The sequence below is a fragment of the Camponotus vicinus genome, unplaced genomic scaffold (assembly GCF_025532165.1).
Source record: "Camponotus vicinus isolate PSW18456_S1 unplaced genomic scaffold, iyCamVici1.0 SCAF_10, whole genome shotgun sequence".
In the NCBI taxonomy this organism is placed as follows: domain Eukaryota; kingdom Metazoa; phylum Arthropoda; class Insecta; order Hymenoptera; family Formicidae; genus Camponotus; species Camponotus vicinus.
Genome location: NW_028141946.1, coordinates 1,180,797 through 1,201,330, shown reverse-complemented (window position 1 = coordinate 1,201,330; position 20,534 = coordinate 1,180,797). Strand labels below are relative to the sequence as shown.

The window sequence follows — 20,534 nt, the reverse complement described above, 5'->3', positions numbered from 1 at the left end:
GAATGTCGTTAAATGTCACTTATCTGTTTTTATTCGCGAAAAGAACTTTTGATTTAATTATGCGCGAAACAAATTTATAATTATATGAAAATACACACACGTGTGTATATTTTAATTTTCTCTTTACGACCTAATTATTTGACTATAAAACTATATTTAACTAACAAATTGTATTACTTATATATAATATAATTATATAGATAATATAATTATATGTTATTACATAAGTAATATATATATATAATTATGTTATGTAGATAATACGATTTGACAGTTAAACATAATTTGACAATCAAGCAATGATAAAGAGAAAGAAAACGTGTCTCGAAATTATTAGGTAGCTTCTGTGAGATGGTGTAAGTCTTTCGCGTTAATACATCAAGTTTGAAGCAAGAAGACCTATTCATATTTAAAATGGGCGTGTCGCAGAGCGGATACACCGGAGGTTCATTGCACCATTTGCTGCCGTGATCGCCATTTACCACGAAATTATAGACCGAACGATCTACACGGCAAAGTCAATCGAGCGCGTTGATTAACATCATAAGGCTATCTTTAGGATGAAAACCATGCATGGCAACATCGACAGGCGGGACTTAGTGCATAACAATTTTCTCAATCGCCCTTAAAAATATAGTTGACAATCTTTATCACTTTGCAACGTCTTTAATCTCTAATCGCGCGATTTAATCTTATTTTAAACTCTCTCATTTGAAAAACGTTCGTCCAAAAAATATCCCATTATTACATTATCGGATTATTTTAATTATCCTGCAAATTATTGCCTATAAAGGATATAAATAATGTCTTGTGTCCGGAACTTCGAGCTTAATAATAATCTCTAAATATTTTAATAAGTAAAATATTTTTTTCATGCATTTCTTTCTTACTTTTATTTAATTTAATTTCTCTAATGGGGAGTGTATTATTTATTTATTTCCATATAAATTTCAACAATATCTCCTTTGCAATTTGCTTGTAACGCTCTTTGCTTCTCAATGACTTAAAATTAATATACCGTTTAAATAGAGAAATGTACTTGAAACGCCCACTCGAAAAAGCTTTTGCCCGATGACGCCGCTCGTACCTTATTCAGTATACAAGTCTAACGTGCACAAATAGAACACCGTTTTCCATGGGACATTAAACACATTATGGGATCATATTTTGCACAGATTAAGCATACACGCAGACGTACGGATGTCGGAAAATCTCAAGCCGCGCGAGTGTTTCGAAAATTTTCCTCGGGCCATCAGTCTCGCGTATAAAAGAGCGTCCGTGCTTCAACGAGAGGGTGGGCGGTGGCGGAAGGTGGTATTTGCGCGGGCCAAACGACCTAAATAGAGAACAAACAGCGAGGGTGCACACATAGAGAGAGAGAATAACGCGAGGGAAAAAGGGAGGAGAGGGCATCGGAGATCGGGGGGAGGGTGGGAAGCGAGAGAAAAGGGAGGAAATGGCGCGCGTTACGGAGAAATGGCGCGGAAACTGGGGATAGTGATGGGCAATGGGCGACGGTCGACTCCTCTAACCGAACGAAAACTTGAACCGGAGGAGAGATCGTGGGAGGACACGGCCATTCTCCGCGAGAGATCCCTGCGAGAGCCCGTACCACAGCGGGTACCACCGGTAGAAGGGGGCGCACAAAGGAGGAAACGAACTAGGATATCCAAGGAACGGGAATCGCGCGAAAGGGGACGAAAGGAAAGGCCGGAGAAGCCATGTGAAATCCGCCGCTGGAAGGAAGAGACCGTCGGTTTTTTACTCTCGATCCGGCCCCCCTTTCTTTATCTTTCTTTTCCTTTCTTTGGTCCGTGAACTGCGCGCGGAAACTGTTCGCGGGATTAAACTAACTTCGTCGACCTGCTGACGGCTCCCCCGGAATTCCTATCGCGGAGACCAGTAAGGACCTTCTGCTCTTAATGGACCGCAAGTAATGAACCTCGCTGTTTTGTAGTTGGTAATTTGACCTTGAGATTAATACAGTTGCTTCTCGTTAACTCGCCTCGATCTGAACCGCTCGCGTTTTCTACGCGACATTTTTTACATAAATTTCTTAATTTTTTTTACATCAATACACATCTATCTCGCAGTCGCTAATTTAAATTAGAAATTAAAATGTACTAAGAATTTGGTGTGATAATTTAAAAGCTTTGTAACATGTAATTATCAGGGTAATAATTTTTGAAATAGCTAAATGAATATACAGAAGAGACGGCAATGAGAAATAGCTAATCGAATTTGAATAATCCTGTTGGATTTCTTTGAACCATGGTCAGGTACCATAGCCCATATGGTAAATGTGCCGGCATCTAGCGGTAATCACGATAACTTGTCAGTATTGTTTCTATTCACGATCAAGAAATAATCTATGAAAGAGAAAAAATAATATTCCCGATAAAAATATATCAATAAAAAACAGCAATTTATATAAATAACTACGTAGTATGAATATTTAATCGTCTCGAAACAGATGTTCAGATGTAGTCAATGATACATATCACCTGTATCATATAATATATTTAGAAATACATATAGATACAATTTAAAATTTACGATAATAAAATGTTATGATATATGTATCTAATAAATCATCGCTCAGTTAATTCATATAAATTTTTTTTATTAGTCCTCCAGTGAATTAACTATATTTCATGTATCAGAGCGAAGCATATATATTTTCATCCATTTAAAATACGTCTTTAATATTTTTGATTTTTCGATCAAATATAATATATATGAGAATAATTAAATCAATTAGACAAGTTTCATTAATCCTATTACGAGAAATCAAATGTGTTCATATTTTCAATTATTTTATAAATTTTCCTAATCTCTCCTAAGCAAAATTGTTATGGAAGAATAATGTAGGAACCTTAATACATCATTGTAGATTCAAATTTTTACATAATAATACCTGCGATATAATATTCGCAAATTATTATTATTATCTTAAGATTCAGATAAGAATTTCACTCACCCTTACGATGCGACGGTGGAGTTGTAGAAGACATCAATCTGTAAAATACAAATATATCTAAATTATATAAAGCATTGTTTAAAATAAGTAAATATAATAAACATAATAAAAAAATATAAATTTAAATTTTTATTTATATAATGTGTAAACAATACTAATAAAATAAAAATATTTTATTAATATTTATCATTAAATAGTTTAGAATTTTGAAACAAGAGATCGCTGTTTACAAGATTTTATTTTACACGCCATATATTATACAATGATATAAATTATACAATATGAAGTTGAGCGCACAATTAATTTTATAAATTACGGACAATAAATTACCAAAATTATAAGCTGCTCGCACGATTAAGTCTGTCGTCGACATTTCCCGAACTTCTTTTTCCTGTTTTGTTTGTCTTTTTCTGCCTGTCTTGCTCATGACACTCACACGACACTTCTTTACGAAAACACAATAGTTATGATAATTAGTTACGCCAATCAGCCGAAGAAAGATTGCCCGATGTTCTACAACGCATTTTTAAACGCATATATTACGCATTTTATTTTATACCACAAGACGAACATTACAATTTTACGTAAATATAGCACTGAAAAATCGTATGAACGAATTCACACGCTATCTCCAATAAATAATACATGTACGAATTTTATAGTATTTTACTATCTCACATTATGTAATAATTAATTTGACAAGTATAAAGAATATAGAATAACTCGCGAAAATTTATTTTATAGTAGTTAAATATTTCGTAACCTTGCTAAATATTTCATCTTTCAACAGCTCTTTATCGTCACACGGCGCTCACCTTTGTGCGACGAATGGTATGTCATTGTTTACATACCTACGTTGTCATTCGGCTGAGAGGGGGAATGTACCGCCTCGCGTCGCTCCGTTTATTATTATCTCTCAAAGTATGATCGCGACAAGTACTAATAAGTGATATCGAACGACCGTTGCCTACAAATATTTAAAGGTTATAACCAGTAAATATTCTTTCGCGATTATCGTGTCTTATAACCAATATAAAATAAAATGCGTATCGTGTGTGATTAAAATGTGCGCCGAAAGTATGCTAAATATAAAAAAGATTGTCGATCGTAATTAATGGTATTTTTACGAGTGAGTATAGTGTGTGAGTGTCATGAAGAGACAGCAAGGGATAAGCAAAGGATAAGAAGAGAAGGAAGAGGCGCATGGGGAGATGTCGAGCGACGGCGAGTGACCATGGGGTGAGTGATTTTGTTAATTTATATTTTCTTATTTGCGAAATTAATTGCTTGTCCTTATCTGGATAGTGATTTATTATTTACATCAACATTATTTATTTACATCATGTACAAAATACACAAACTAAAATATTGAAGATTTCTCCTATCTTAAAATACTTAAAATATTTAAACAAATATTTACAATTAATAATTTATAAATATATATATATATATATATATATATATATATATTTCATAAAATAAATTTTTGTGAAGATTATAAAATATATCCAGATTAGTTAAAGAGAGAGATATTAAAAATAATTAATATGTTTAAAAATAATGATTATATACAATTAAATTTTTATTCCCTTTAATAATACATGCTATACGTGAGGATATATATTCCCATTTTTAATATTAATTTTTTATTAATTGGTAGAAGCATTTAATAATTTCGAAATATCCAATTAATGGTCGGAAAGAGTAATATGCACACGCCACTGCATATGCTTATCAACAAGTTATTTATGTGACGAATTTTTTATTTCCATCACGCGTGATGACTTAAAATTATTATTATTATATCGTGAATTGCGGATACGTGCCTCGCCTACAGTGTTGCGAAATAAGACTGCGCGACATACGATGAAGGTCTTTAAACGCTGCAGATCGTAACGAAGCGCCGCAAATGGCGATAGATTAAATTAAGATTACAAAATGAGCCAATTATAAATTAATTGCATGCAGTAGCGCTACGGTAGCTCGATATGGGCTTTAATATCCGATTATGTCTTAACAATATATCGAAGATGCGATCTCTCATCAATTCCCCGTTCTTCGATATGATTAATATCTTCGCGAACAGAAATGCCAGTCAATGATTTTCCTGTCTATTTTTTGTCAAGATTGAAGATAATATCGACGCTGTCATAAAAATAAATCTAAATATGACACATAGGTTTTCTTGGCTAATTGCTTTAAAAATTACTACTTAACGTTTCATTAATTATATTCTTATTAATTATGCATTTTTATATATTTATATAATCACATAAAAATAATTAATTTAAAAAATTAATAGCATTTATACATGCTTTTCAAGAATAGCACATTTAAATTTATGTGTACATATTTGGCAAAATTTTTATATATTTTAATTTAATCGGAGAAAGATAAAAAAATAGCACGAAATGCTTTTCATAGAAATACATATGAGTCAAGACAGGAGAATCCTATGATACTCTACCGAAACATTGTTCGTGCATTACGGTTTCCCTTGAATCTCCTTGTTCATAGTATTATCATGTACGTGTCCTACCCATAAGTGCAAACTCTCCACGCGGAAGGACTGAGAGGTTTTTGTGATGCAAGCTAGCACCACGCAAAAGTAACGTAGAGTTTCTGAGGTAGTAATTACTTGTTAGCCGACGACAAGAGAGTTTGCAGTTGCGGCGAACTATAATAATTACGAGATGGCACTGTTACTTCCCTTTAGTTTAGTCGCAATATTTTTTTGTGGATGATGACCATTATATACACAGTTCGCGTTTGTATTCGCAAATGATTCTATTTTTAATATATTACAAAATATTCAATTTTGTTAAACAGTATTAAGTATGTAATTAGTATGTTTAATATATTTTATAATATATTAAAAATAAAAATTTACTTTGAGTCCCTTTCTTTTCTTTTATTTAAAATTTGTTTATTTCACTTAAAAGTACAAAAAATATCTCGGGCCATAAGCAACAATACGTACAGGAAAACAAGTATACCGACTTGAAGCAAACATATAAATTTCTGATATTTGTTATAAATAATTGCAATGTCATTTAGAGTGCGAAACTTGAATGATTAATTTCTTATATTCAGCATGAAATTAATCGCTGTGGCGCATAATTTACTCCAGAATTTCATTGGACGTGAAACGCTGATAACTGTTTAACGTTTTGACGCTATCGTGTCATTGAAATACCTTTTATCGTATAAAGACTTGTGACCAGTGATATTCAGGATTTTCATAAACATTCGTTAATCTTTTTTCGTTTTGTGTGTACTAAAAATTTCCCCAATTAATCAAGTGTTTAATTACAAACATTCCTCTTGTCTAATCTCGAAAAAGACCGCAAAATCATTGGCTTTAGTGTCTCAAGAGCACATAAAAAAATTTCGCGCAGTTATATTTCTCCTTAATTTTAATGTCAATTTATACTTCAATGAGCTACATAAAATATAAATGCATAGGCAAAAATAAAAAATATAGCGATAATACTTATCTATAAACAAAACTCTATAATGTATAAAATAATAAAAAAATATAGCATATTCTTTTGTAAGCCATTCTCTCCGCTTTAAATCCACCTTAAACAATTTATAATTCATGACAAAATTCAAGATAGAATTTTGCTTATAATTTTATGTGTCACACGTCTTAATGCATATTTTAATATACATATTTTGTATATTTTATGTTATATTTTACTTATTCAAATGTTTTCTTACGCGACACGTAAAAATACAAATGGAAACCTTGCCCGAATTTTGTCACAAATTATAGTGGTCTATAGACGATGGTATAAGAAAATATACCAATAGAGCAGGCTATTATCTAGAAGAAGTCTGTATACTTAAACGCGCGTACACTTTTTAGCTACAGACATGCTCCTTCTCTTTACAGCAGGGTATAGTGGTGCAGACGGCGCTAATGTTCGCCGTTACTCACGATTCTCATTTGCAAGATTGCCTATACATCTCGCGGCATCCTATCACGACCTATCACGTTCTTCTATACAGGTTGATTCGTGTATAGGTAATATAACGGGTGTACCAAAATTTCGATTTGAAATTTTCTTTGTAACATCTGTCAAAAATATGATGTCAATTAAAATATTTCTATAAAGCTCTAGCAAATTATTCAAGATGCGAATACACATAAATATAAATGTATATTTTATAATTAATTTGGGTTAAGATTTATCACTATATATCTAGTTTTCGTATATTTAATTTATATTTAATTTATAGCAAACGAGAGCATATATATTATCGTAAATAATTGTTTAAAAGTTACAGAATTTGTGTCGTTTTTTTTTTCTCGTAAATAGGTAGACACATAATGTAGTTTTAACGCGAATGCGATCATCTTCGTTTCAAAAGCAAATTCGAAGGTAAGAAACATTGAGAAAAAAATACATTTTCACGGTAATATTAATCAGATGGGATACCTGACCTTGCGTATATAAGGCAATTTGCTTCTATCCCTCTGATAAGTTCGGTGAGATACAATGCATTGTCATAAAAACATCATTGTAAAAAAGTCAACAGCATCCGCTAAAATTGCCGTAAAAAAATCGAGGCTATATTTCGTGGCGGGTAGCCACGTTGGTGTGATAAAAAACCGTTCAAGGGACAACAATGCAAGTAGAAAACGTTACGTAAAAGCCCTTTTGTGGATTTTTTTAGCCTTCGCTTGCAGGAACAATGACTCTTTGATTATTTAAGTCTATAATAACTCTTGACGTGATTTTTTCGAATCCGAGAATCGCTTTTTTTTATTCTTTTAACCTTCGATCTTTGACTCTCTTGTAAATTACGATATTCTCGCACCTGTTCCACTAAGAATTCAAATGTAAAGAAATTTTATTAGTTATTTAGGCAGGAATTTTTCTAAATTGGAAATGTAGTTTCCAATTTAATCATTCATCTTTTATATTATTTCTTAATCTATAATCTTACAAAAATGTAGAAATTATATAAAATTATTTAAAAAATTATACGTGTCTAAGGGGAATTAATTAGTTGTAGAATTATTAATTTAGTTATAGAAATTTCTACTTAGCGATAATATATATAATTATTCAATTTTTTTTAAGTTTTATAGCGATAAAACTGCGTAGTGAAATAAACAAAAATAAATAAACTAGAAATTGAATATACATTATTATTGTAATACATTTTTTGTAAGAATATAGATTAAGAAATAATTTAAAAGATCCTTTTAAAGATATTTGTTCGATTTGTGAATATATTTGAATGCAAAACATATTTTCTTTCTTCAAAACAAGAACTTGTAGATAAATATGATTTTTATTTCTTTCTTTTGTAAACCGACGCTATGAGACGGTAAAAAAAACGATATTACAATAATATCATAATATAAGTATAAGAGGATATCTGCCATTTATAGTCGATTGTCTCATAATAAAGTAGTTTCTTGCAAAATGGTTGCGCTAAATCAGTAAAGTAACACATAAGAACTGATGCTAGCTAATTAATAATAAATTCCAGCAAACATATTTTTCAAATAACAAACAAGTACATAGAAAATACAAGATAAAGGAAATACATCCCTCTCTCGTTGATGTAGTAGTTATAGCCTTGTAGTAACTCGGTTTATTTTAACATATGATTACCTGGGAGTCTGCGAAAGAATCAGATGTTCGCGAGTACAATCATCGATTTAGAAAATCATTCTCATTAACTCATTAGCTACGATTAATTATCGTACGAATAATTTCGATGCTATTTAAAATTTGCATTGATGAGATAAAACTTAGATAGGTGTACGCGCGATAAATACTGGAAACATTGGATACATCGATTCGACATGTACGTATGTTAAGTATTACACTACTCTTCCGTATGTACGCGAGTTATTTAAATGCCAAAGTTTCGAACGTTCACGATGTAAATGAGAGACGGAATCCTTGCGCATAATCTTGTTACTGATTATAATTAAGTTTCGCGCGTTATGAATTTATATACACCCTGTGCAACGTTTGAATTATTCAGAACTTATTTTACTTTTAAACTGCTGCGTGCGTAGAGAAAAGAAAAGTCAACATGCAAAGCACAAAACTCGTATCTTTTTATCGCGCACATTATTGTAAATTCGATTGCTTCGTTCTCGGTGTTTACATGTGCATTAATACGATTTCTTTTAAACTCAAAGTCCACCAATTATATGTATACGTAGGTGTAGATACGCTTCAAGGATGTAAACATCATAAATTAAAACCACGGCACTAAAGATCACGATTTCTCCTTAAGATTTCGAGTTGACCGGAGGGAAAAAAACGAGAATATTTCCAAAGATGTTAACTAGTCGCGAGAGCTACACGATAAAAGAAGGCGAGGACGGCTTGTCAGCGGCTGATAAATCGGTAGGCGAGATCTGCATCATTTATGAATCACGTGGCTAAGTAGACGAGATTTTCGTTTGCGTTTAACGCAGAGAAGCATTTATCGCCTCGAGATGGAGGCGCACGCGGCTGGCACGGACTCCTCGCCGGAAGCCCCTAGGAGAGGGTTGCCTCTAACGTAAGATAAAACCTCTCTAGTCGTATCGCGCGCCGTACGATCGCCCTCCCGCGTATACGTATACTTGTACACTTGCCGTGTGTCGTGTATACCCTTTTGCCGTGTCCGCGAGCTATACGTGCACAGAGACATGCACGCTATACTTGGGCAGGGTTGCATTGCCCATTGGTTGCTGCAGCTATGGCCTATTTCGCTCGAGAGTACGACCCATTCGCCGTGAAAGGGTCGTCCGTTTCGACCTCTCCGGGCTAAGCATTCTTTCCGTGCTTCCTGCAACACGAGGATTTCCGCAAAGAGCTATTTACCAGAGATGATCCGTAAAACGCGACCTATTCGCACCGCACGAGGCGAAATGATAATAAAGCTTCGCTCTCTCTCTCTCTTTTTCGTCAAATAAGATTTATGTTAATAAAGCCGCTTCTCTCTTGGAGCGGGACGTTTTTTTATCATCCGGGAAAAGGGGATGCGTGTTTCGTCTAATTAGGGGGATCTGTTGTATCAATTACGGCACTAGGCGTTACGCGAAGCGCAAAGTACATGGTACGAATATACATTATACCGCTGATAGATAATATTAATATAGAGAAAAACGTAAAAATGTGATCCCGTAAAATGTATACCGCTCGTGAGATAATTTACCTTCCGGTGAACATGTAAGTCTTTCAATTATACGCTAATTGGAACGTACAGATGACTACATTATGCAAATTGTATACTCTAAAAAATTTACATGTGATGTAATTATGCCGTACAAGCACTACACTTAATTTGTACTGCGGATGAAGCGGCTCGCTATTAATACGAAATTATAAAATTACATCATCGCCTCGTTAATGCCGAAAGAGATCAGATAGGCTAACGTGTCGAAGCGCCATTAAATTGAAATTTTTTTGTCAGCGCTGCCCTTTTCTTCCCGGGAAATGTAAAATAAATGTCGTGCTCTAAATGACATTAAAATATCTCACGGATAGTCAATTTTCCTAAAAAAATATTTGCAAGTATTCTTTTCTAATTTTGGTGAACTTGCAATATTTTTAAATAAGAGATGCATTTTTTCTATAAATATTCATTTATACATATTAAAAAAATTGAAACTGTCTCGAAAGTATAAATTAACATTTAATTAAGTGAATATCATCGAAAGTGAGGTATACGTAAAACTGTTTTAAAATAACTGTTTTAATTGAGTATCGCGTATACGACTTGAAATGCCTTTACAGTCTTTGCTTAAAGCATTTTTTTAAATATATATCACAATTTAGGTGACGTCTCCTTGGAATCAGATTTATACGGTCGAGTTTATAAAAAATGCATGTCTCTTAATCCTCGAATCATTCTACAACATATTCGAAAACAATGAAGGTCCGAGATGGCGGACACGCTTGCAAACGTTTCTCTACTTCGGTATAGACCGTGATGAGCGTATAACGAGGTTGCGTATATATTGCAACGCTACGCTTTATTTTCGACCGTATACGCCCACGTTGTCGTACATGTGACTCGCCGCAGTTTATGCGAGACATTATCCCGACATTACCTGGCCGCAGCATCCCGCACTACATCGGGAAAACCTACGAACCGACGCGGAATTGCTCTGTTTACCGGGATAATGGAAAATGATCGATCACCCTGATATATCAATCTGCTCGCGATTCCAGTTAATTAATCAGATATCCGTGAAATTAACGGAGAGCGTTGGGAGATCTCGTTGTGTGCACCGGTCTAAACATCCTGACATTTACAAATGTTTACGTTCCTTTCTGAATAATTCACTCACAATGAGATGTATATTTTACATAAATTTTATCTGAAAGTATACGCTCGCTCGCATAATTTGTTCTTTTTTTTGTTGTTGTTTTGCACAAAATAAATGCGCGAAATGAAAAGAGCAAATCTTTTTTATATTATATTTTTATTGCAGCGTGTGCGCGCAGTTTTTCATAAATTGCGCGGCAATGACGTTTCTCGTATAGCGTAAATCGCGAATTTTTTCCGATTTCACATTCCACATTATTTTATCTGACAAGAGGGAAACATTTTTTCCAGCAAATTTAAATATATGCAAATAAATCTCTCTCTTACATTTTCAAATTTAAATACATATGTTATACATACATAATTCTCTCTCCATTCGTCATTGGTACTTTGCATTGCGCTTGAATAAATTGGAGACGATTGAACCAATTTCAATGTAAATTAGTAGGGTTTCGATATATTCATGCCGAATTCAAGCATGATCGATATTCGAAAGCGACACGTGATGAATATCTCTCTCTGCGGAAGAGAGACAGAGAAAGACAGAGGGACAGTTTCCGACATAAATCTTCCATGGTATGGTTTGAAAATTGTATACCTTGGAAATATTCGAGTGTTTTGCGCTACACTACCTCAACATAATGAAAGAAATAATGAAAGAAGATTATATATATGTTCCGAGTCACCCGGTACAGAGCGTGCTCGTTGTATAGTTTTAGCCGTAGTTTCAAAAAGGATGGATACATCAAGAAGGAAGGGGGAGGAAGGGAAGGGGAGATGGAAGTTGGCGCGATTCAAAGTCGTAGGTTGAGGGGAAAGAACGAAATCCATAGCAGTGGCGAGAGGGATCCCGGTGCACGTTGGTGGTGCGGAGAGAAGGCAAGGAAGAGCGATGAAAGAGGAAGCGAGAGAGCGAGGTAAAGTAAAGGACAACGGCGAGAAAAAGAGCGAGAGAGAAGGGTGGGTTGAAACGGCAGTGAAGTCGTTGGACGGGGAGAGGGGAAAGCGAAGAGGGAGGTGGCAGCGGACGGCAGTAGCGATGGTAGTTGAGGCGCATGAGCACCACTTTTATTGATTCCGTAACTGCCGCCATGACTGCCGTGGCGCTTCGTTGGAGGGTTGGGGGGGTTGGCTGGGACGATGTCGGGGTGGGTCGGTTTGCGCCGGTAGCGGAATGAGGATGAGGGGGGAATGGGGGATGCGATGGGGTGGCGGGGGCTCCGAGGGTGAGGCTGATGGGGTGGAAACTCTACGGAGATAAAAAGGAACGAGGGTTGGTGCCGTGCCGGAACCGGCGGCGGCGGCGATGGAAAGGGGTGGAAAAGAAGGGTTTAGACGGGAGGAATATCAATATATCTTATTGCGTACAAACATACAGCCGAAGTGGGAATAAACTTGAGATTCTTCGTGATACTTGCGTAAAATAAAGACGACGGCGCGATATGTATGCTTGTATGGACATTACATATTTGATTCGCATAAACTTTTCAAATAGAATTGCAGGATGACGCAATATTTTTTACAACGTGGTACTATCGATATCTTGTGGAAGATAAGAAATAAATTCGCACGTTTTGAAATCTTTATATTTCTCGTTAGATTGCTTAACGTAAAATGAATATCGAAAGATTAGTTGATAAGTTTAATTATAAGAAAGATTAAAATTAATTGATAAAATTAATTGATAGTTTCTATATAATTCTATTAAAAAGACATTCTATTAAATAAAAATATAAGACGTTCTATTAAAAAGACACATTTAACTTGAATAAAAACTTTGTACATCAGAGTGCATCAGAGTATGTAATTGCGACACACGAATATGTGATACATTTGCTTATGTATACTAATTCGGCTTTACAACGATAAATTTTACTTTATGTACCGGAGGAGTCGACGTTCGCGGATTGGCTGGAAGAGGGACCAGCTTCCGGACGAATGCGGGTGTAGAACGCCGATTAGAAGGGGTAGGCAGCGATGCGTGGAGATAATTAAGCCGCCTGATCTATGGCCGTTTCACGAATTCGCTCGTTATCTCCTCGGTACCTCGGTGTCCCCTCGGTGTATTTAGTTCAGTTTCGGATATACGGTGGATCCGTAAGCCAGAACCGATGGCATTTCGCGTCCCTCCTGCCCGGTAGCGGCCATAGACCGGGAGAGCGCAGAACCCAGAGGTCGACGTTCAACAGTCCACGGCTTTCCGTCTCCATCCCCGATCCTTTTTGGGATTCTCTGTCCCTCTCAGACGTCTCCTCGCATCTCTCCCTGTCTCTCGCCCATTCTCTCTGACCCTTCCTCTATCCCATCCTTCTATTCCTCCTCTTCCTCTCGCGTCCAACTTCCCTCTTTCGACTGCTTTATTGTCTGGAGTCGCTCCATCGAGGGTGCATCCCATTCCCGTTTTTAATTGAGACATAAATAAGGTTTGTTTGGCTTTGCCATTCGACCAGTTAGCTATCCCTGGGAATTGGGATTGAGACTCTGCCAATATAACTCGTTCTGCATAATGGCCGCGTTAAATTTTGCCTTCATGAAGATATGTTGGGAGCATTTTTTTTACCGAACAGGACACACAGATACAAGTCTAGTTAAATCAATGTAAGCATCTAATGAAATTCATTTTCTTTCTCCGCATATATTCTATCCGTATAGAGCTCTCTCAAAGTTTATAATTAATTAATCAAACAAGCATTTATATACGCATGTGCGTTCTCAAATTATTTTTAATATATTATTTATTAAATGTATAAAAAAATAAATATATAAAATATATACATTAGTATAAAAGATAATATATATAAATGTGTATGTATAAAAATTGAACGAGATAAATAAGAGAAAAACGACAAGATAAAAATAATAACGTATAAAAGAATAAATTAAGCTTTTAACATTGTTTCACATTATCTAGTTAAGCAAGTGCGACACCCTTATTTTAGGCACGATTTCATATCTACGTATTCATAAGAAGGAGAGATATCCCGTTGCTTTTCGAATCTATGTAATCGTTTTTACTGAGATATCGAGGAGAGCAGATAGAGTTATTGCCACGTGCATCCTGGACAAAGTAAAAGATGCGGCTGGACCAATCCGGTTCGCCAGACCTCTGGAAGGTCTGGTAGACGTAGGCGAGAGGCCAGCAGCAAGACGCCGAGGAAACTAATGTGCTCGTGCCGTAGAATCCTTCGCTACTAAGATCGTAATTCTCGTTGCCAGGTATCTCGTGAAACTTACGAGGAGCCTTTGTACGCGGGCGGCAGACGCCCCTACACGGTACAAGTTAATCCCACACGAGCCGACATGTATATGAATACCCTCCAGCCCGACGATAATTCCTCCATGTATAGTTGTGATCCGCTCGCGCGATGCGTGCAGCTAGTTTTAACTCACGCGTATCGAAAGTCTTATGCGTTATTCTTCACTTTGCTTTCAGCTCCTTTTCTTCTCATCAACTTTGCTACAATCTTTATTAATATAGGCGTATATGCGATAGATTTAACACGCTTTGTTTTTTTTTATGCTTTCAATCGACATATTATTTTTGCATAAGATTATATATTATATATGTGTATGAATATAATTATTGTTTTTTTTGCTATCTACATCGCTTCTCTTTTTGATTAGATAATTCTGTCATTTAACCATTGGGCTTGTTGAGTCTCTCCTCCACTTCTCTTTTCGTATATCGCATTGCCTTGTACACTCGACCCTATCTATTGTTCCAACAGCTTCACATGTTTACTTCCCCTTCTCTTCTCTCCCTAAACCTTCTTCCGTAGATGGCTAGGTAGAGGTAGAGCGGGGCTTGAAAAAACAGCGAGTTGAAAAAATGGTAGCGGTTGGCCGTGTGTAAAGCAACACATACCATACATCACCCCCGGTTTAATCTTGCCTCTCATTTATGCTACTGCGAAACGGCCGAACCCGACGGTCATGGAACCCTGTGAATGCCGACCACTGCGGCTCGTGGCGATTTCGCTGACGTATCTCGACCATCCGCTCCCCCTTTTGTCTCGTCGGTTCGCGAGGATGTAAATGTCATTGGCGCCATAGTGTCGCGCGAGGATCCGAAAGCTCGGATTAAAGTCGCTCGATATATGACTGCGAAAATATCCGAGAAGCTATACAATGAAATAATCAATTATTGGTGACTGAAGGGAGGTTTAATTTGCACATATTACCGGGGGATGAATTACATATCGCGGGAATAATAATCACATAAATTATGGAATGGCGTATTCGTATCCTTGATGGTTGCTTAATATGGATACACTGAAGTAATTAGCCGTAAGTGCTTTGGTTAATTATGAACTAACTCTGGCGAGAAAGTCAAAGTAAGTACCATATAATTGCTTGATTGCTTATTAAGAATGAGAATTATAAATATAAAAAAATTTCTTCTCGAAAAATTAAAGGATGGATATTAACGTTCTCATAATTCCTTTCTTATCATATATTTGATTTAAATATTTTCGATTAAGATATATCGCTAGAAATAAATCATTGTCACTGTTATTACGAAACATTTTGAAATACAGATGTTCTCAAGTCGCATTAAGAATTATTATAATTTTCTACGGTTCAATCTCTCTCTCTCTCTCATCATCGAGAAATATCGAATGAATGAGGGGAAGCGCAATCCCAATGACAGATACATTTCGCGTTATATTTCCAAAGGAGGACACTCTCGCATGTTGAAGACATGAGTTATTATTCGATATATGCGTTGCCAACCATGCACAGGATTCTAATCTCGCTTTCCCGCCTCTATCCGCCTCGTTCCACCTCCTTCTTCCAGTTCGAAGCCAGGCAAACTGCTTCGCTCTCTGCCCCGCCATCTCCGCGGGGAGCATCTTCCGCTAATGAAACGCCGGTGAGCTACCGCCGCCTCGTGCCGCCAGCTTTTGCCATAGAGAACCTGGCTGGAATCACCCTCGCGACTTACTAATACCAGTCTTCTAAATCCCTCGTTTCTGCAGAAGGGTGGGTTATATTGAAACTCCTTCAATTTGACTCACGAAACTTTAAATAACAGGTCCTCCATATCGATCATGTACGAATCACTACGTTTGCTTGTATTTTTTTTTTATAGCAGAGTATAACGCGTCACATAAATATGTTTAACTCGACCGAAACGATCTGCACAAAATGCATATAAAAAGATATTACAAAATATCATTTTTTATTTATTATTTTATATTCGAAGAATGCAAATGCGTTGCAAGTCTTATTTAAAAAAAAAGGTGATAATAAAAGATGACTAATAATAATAATAAGATCTCTAAATAGATGGCATATTAATGAAATCTGTGTGACTAATAATACGCGCCGTATCTCACGGTAGGTATTTTCTTGAAAAAGCGTGCTGAGAGAAACGGAGAAGTACGGAGCGTAATGGCGAGCGAGAACGAGAGAGCGGTAAAGGAAACACAGTTTGTGGAAGCACGGAGACAGTAAATATATACGGAATAGCTCGGGGGTAGCTATATGCAGGACGGTAACGCGGTAAGATGGGCCTCTGCATTGCCAGCATGATTGCCTCTATGGCACATCGAGGCAATCCCCGCGGCTACGTGCCCGACATACATCCGCTTCCATCTTACTTTCTTTCTACCTTTTTTTCCCCTCTTCCTTCTTCTCCTCCACTTCCTCCTCTCTCCGGCATCTTCCATTTCGTTCGTGGTTTTTGCCCCGCGGAGGGTCTTAGATATGCAGACAGCGCCTATGCAGCTGGGCATTGCGTATTCAAATGACAGATTAAATGTTTTGCTACTACATCACGCTTAATTGGACGAGCTGGACGCGTGCCGATGCCGGAATGATGCTGTTCAGGAGACGAGAGATTTATCTCGCTGTCAGATGGAGAAATTTCGAAAGGATTTCTTAACTATGAGAGTCGTGTAAAAATTTTAAAGACGAATTTGCTTATATCCGACTGACGCCTTTCTCTCTATTGTGGTTTAATAATTTGTTATATAAAATAATATCGCATTTAATATCGTTAGGCAATGAACAAGATCCCTAAATATCAGTAGACGATCATGTGCGAAATTTCAGTTTACTATCGAATATAACTCATCTCTCGCGAAACCATCCACATCACTTAAGTGCGTTGGAAGCTAGCGAAATTCGCTTCCCCTCGTAATGAAGATCTAGTTGCGTATTTAGGTACGAGCAAAGCTTTCTTAGTCGTAACCCTGATATACAACCGTCTTTGGTCGTTCTCCCTCATTGTGCCCTCGACAGGAAGATGCAGGTACGCTATTATACGGGAAGTCATTATTCTTGTCATTAATCTTCTCAGTTTATCGTTAGGGCGATCCGAAATAAATCGGGTGTCGAGGAATCTTTGGGAAAATGCAGACAGAAAGACAATCGACGAATTGACATGTACGGTGCGCGATGAAAGTGACGTAGTGTCGTAGCGTATTATAACGCAAGTGTTGATGAGAGGCAGGTACATTCGTGACCGTGGCTAGGATGTACCCCGGTAGTCCCTCAGTGGCTCGTTAAGGCATTTGCATTTCATTTCGACCCTCTCTCTCCTACCTCCGGGATCTCATCCTCCCGTCCTTCCGCGTAACACAGCCCCTCTTTTCGCGTATAAATATTAATGCAACATCCTGCTCTCTCGGGAGGTTTTTGTTCCTCTTCTGCCCTGAAGAGCCGCGCCCTCCTTCTACCGAGCACTTTGAATGCTGATGCGCCACGAAGGCTCCGCGTCTCTCAGTCTCTTTCGCTTATTTCTTTCTTTCTCTCTCTTCTCCTCTCCACGAACAACTGCGCGCGTGTACATTTACGTTCCGCAATGAAATACGATTTATGAATGTTTCCTAACATATAGAACTCGCGCGATTGCGGAGAAAAGATGAAGACGAACGTCTTCCGCTTTGCCAGCCTCCCGCAACAACATCAAGACTAAACGGCTCTTTACAAATGGAAAACGTGATTTGGAAAGACGAGCTTTTCCTTACTTCACTGATTTATAAAAAGTACAAGGCTAAATTAAATCGCGCGCAGAGATTTAAGAAACGTCAATAATTTTGATTTGTTCCGTTTGATTTAAAATGCTTTAATTTAATTGTGATTTTTTCTGGCGGTCTTAAATTTATTTTAAGATTATTCTTGTTTATATTTTTTTTTCGTTACTTTATTTTAATGAATGAAATTATCCTCTACAAGTGTGATTTCATAGACATTAAAAAGAAAAGAATATTGATAAAATTTCGCGAGTCGCACATCTTATGAATTTGTATACATTTAATTACATTTCTAAGAGTATTAATAAGATGGAAATTTTTATCGCATAAATGCATTTCTCAGAGAAATTGTTCAATTATTAATAACAAGAATAAAACAATAAATATTCTATCCTTCTTTCTACTCTATAATCATGTTAGAGGATAATTATCTTAATCAATTTCCCGTTTTAGATTTCGCGTGCGTGCCAGGCGATCACATCGACCGCGTAAAGTCTTATTAAACTGCCCTCTATTCTCCAGAACTAATTAAGATGTAGTTGTATTACAGTTGCAGATACACAACGATTGCCCGATACAAATTTACATCTGGTATTTAAATGGTACACACACACATATATACATTATTTAAAGCTCCTGCACTCATTACGCGTCAGTGGCCCGCGGGACAAAGGAGTAAAATGCGATAGATAAACGTTTGTTATCTGCAATTTCACCCGTGGGATATCGCCGTGGATGAAGGAGGGCCATGCGAGAGGGGTAGAAAGCTTTTAACACGACTATTATACGGATCACGTGGTGATTGGGTTCGTTGTTGCGCTATACCATTTCACTTGGCCGATCGTCTAACTCGCCGGTCGATTCTTTGAATTGCTTCTCCCGGCAAAGTTAGGTGAGCCTACCTCCACACAAATCCAAGTCCAACTCCGCAGCTTTCATTATAAATTCACCTCCGCACGCTGCTGGCTCCTCGCTACCACGGTACGTAGAATCCCTTCGACCCTCGAGCTTTCCACTTGTATTAATGAGAACCATTATATCATTGGGCGTTCTCAAGAGATCCGGCTGCAGGGCGGCTGAGAGAATAAGGGAAATACACCGAATGTATTCTTCAATTTGGAAATTATTTTTCGTCTCTCGTATCGAATAAGGCAGTCTTCATTTTATCGATGAATAAGTGATATGTCTGATGTGAAAGATAAAAATTTCTTTTCCGAAAGTGGCATTTCAAAAAATTATTACTCTTTATAAATATAAACTTAATGTATAAATTAAAATTTGAATCAATTGAATTGAAACCAAAACAAAAAAGTGAAAGTATAATTATTATTGACGTATAAACTTGTAATTTTTCAAGCACAAGTGTATAATATTAATTCAACATGTTAAATTTTCGATATATTATTGTAATAAATATCCGAGGAAAAGAATAGAAACTATATGAATTCTACCAATATATAACGTGTAGGAATCGAGTAGTCGCAGCGCGTTGAATTAAAGGCCGAAAACTAATTTAGTCCGTGCTTTCTACGCTTTTCCAAATTGAAACGACTCAAAATCATCTAATCCGGCCGATCGTTCCAAACGGAAGTGCTCTCTCGCAGATTGTTCGATGAATCAATGGAAACTCGCGGTAACGTTTACCGGGATTGGATTACTTCGCCGTAATACATATTCCTCCGTAAGTTGCGAGTCGAGCCAGGTCCGCCGAGTTAAGGAAACTTTGCATCTGTGCTTTTCAATTTGGTGCGTTGCCAGGAGGAAGATGGGTTGGGCGCGGAATAAATGAGAATCCGCATCGTAAGGTACTTTAATATCTCGGTAGATGTGATTTAGACGTTTTTACAGGGTCTCCTGGCAGTCACTTATATATAAGAAAGATGGAATGCCCTTTCTCCCTTTCTCCTCCCCCTCTCTCTCTCTCGGCGAGGGTGTCGAAACTCGTGAGTTCGGATTCGAATTCGGTTGTGGCGCCGGATGTGCGTAACGACGTCTTACATACTCTCCATCCGCGTGCCCCGCGCTTGTTATTTTTCTACCACCCAGTAGTAGTAGTAGTAGTAGTAGTAGTTCAACGATGTGAAGTCCGCCCTGAGCATCGAACACGTGTTCCACCTCCACTAATCTACCCCGACCATGCCATCCAAAAGCGTTGGAGATGTGGTCCCAGATGCTCTTACACAGCCGTCGGTCGAGAGATCTCTTGTCTTCTAGACACTGACGCAAAGTTGGCGCGAACCAGAGGCAAATAGTGACGTATAATTTACATGTATGCCGTG

At 37.0% G+C, this 20,534-nt stretch overlaps 2 long non-coding RNA genes across 7 annotated transcripts in view; one reads left to right on the top strand and one right to left on the bottom strand.

Moving 5' to 3' along the window:
• LOC145960185 (uncharacterized) overlaps positions 1-20,534 on the bottom strand; it is a 269,249-nt gene that overhangs the window by 38,229 nt on the left and 210,486 nt on the right. For 2 of the 5 annotated variants that reach the window (XR_014435273.1, XR_014435274.1), the window contains one exon: positions 2,981-3,018. This is a non-coding gene — a long non-coding RNA (uncharacterized LOC145960185). Of the gene's footprint in view, positions 1-2,337; positions 2,370-2,980; positions 3,019-3,310; positions 3,426-20,534 lie in introns of those variants that run through there. The other 3 variants (XR_014435276.1, XR_014435275.1, XR_014435277.1) reach the window with 3 other exon arrangements.
• LOC145960190 (uncharacterized) overlaps positions 1-20,534 on the top strand; it is a 59,025-nt gene that overhangs the window by 23,617 nt on the left and 14,874 nt on the right. Inside the window, exon 1 of one of the 2 annotated variants that reach the window (XR_014435288.1) lies at positions 3,933-4,219. The exons of the other annotated variant lie outside the window; for it this stretch is intronic. This is a non-coding gene — a long non-coding RNA (uncharacterized LOC145960190). Of the gene's footprint in view, positions 1-3,932; positions 4,220-20,534 lie in introns of those variants that run through there. 2 annotated transcript variants of the gene reach the window in all.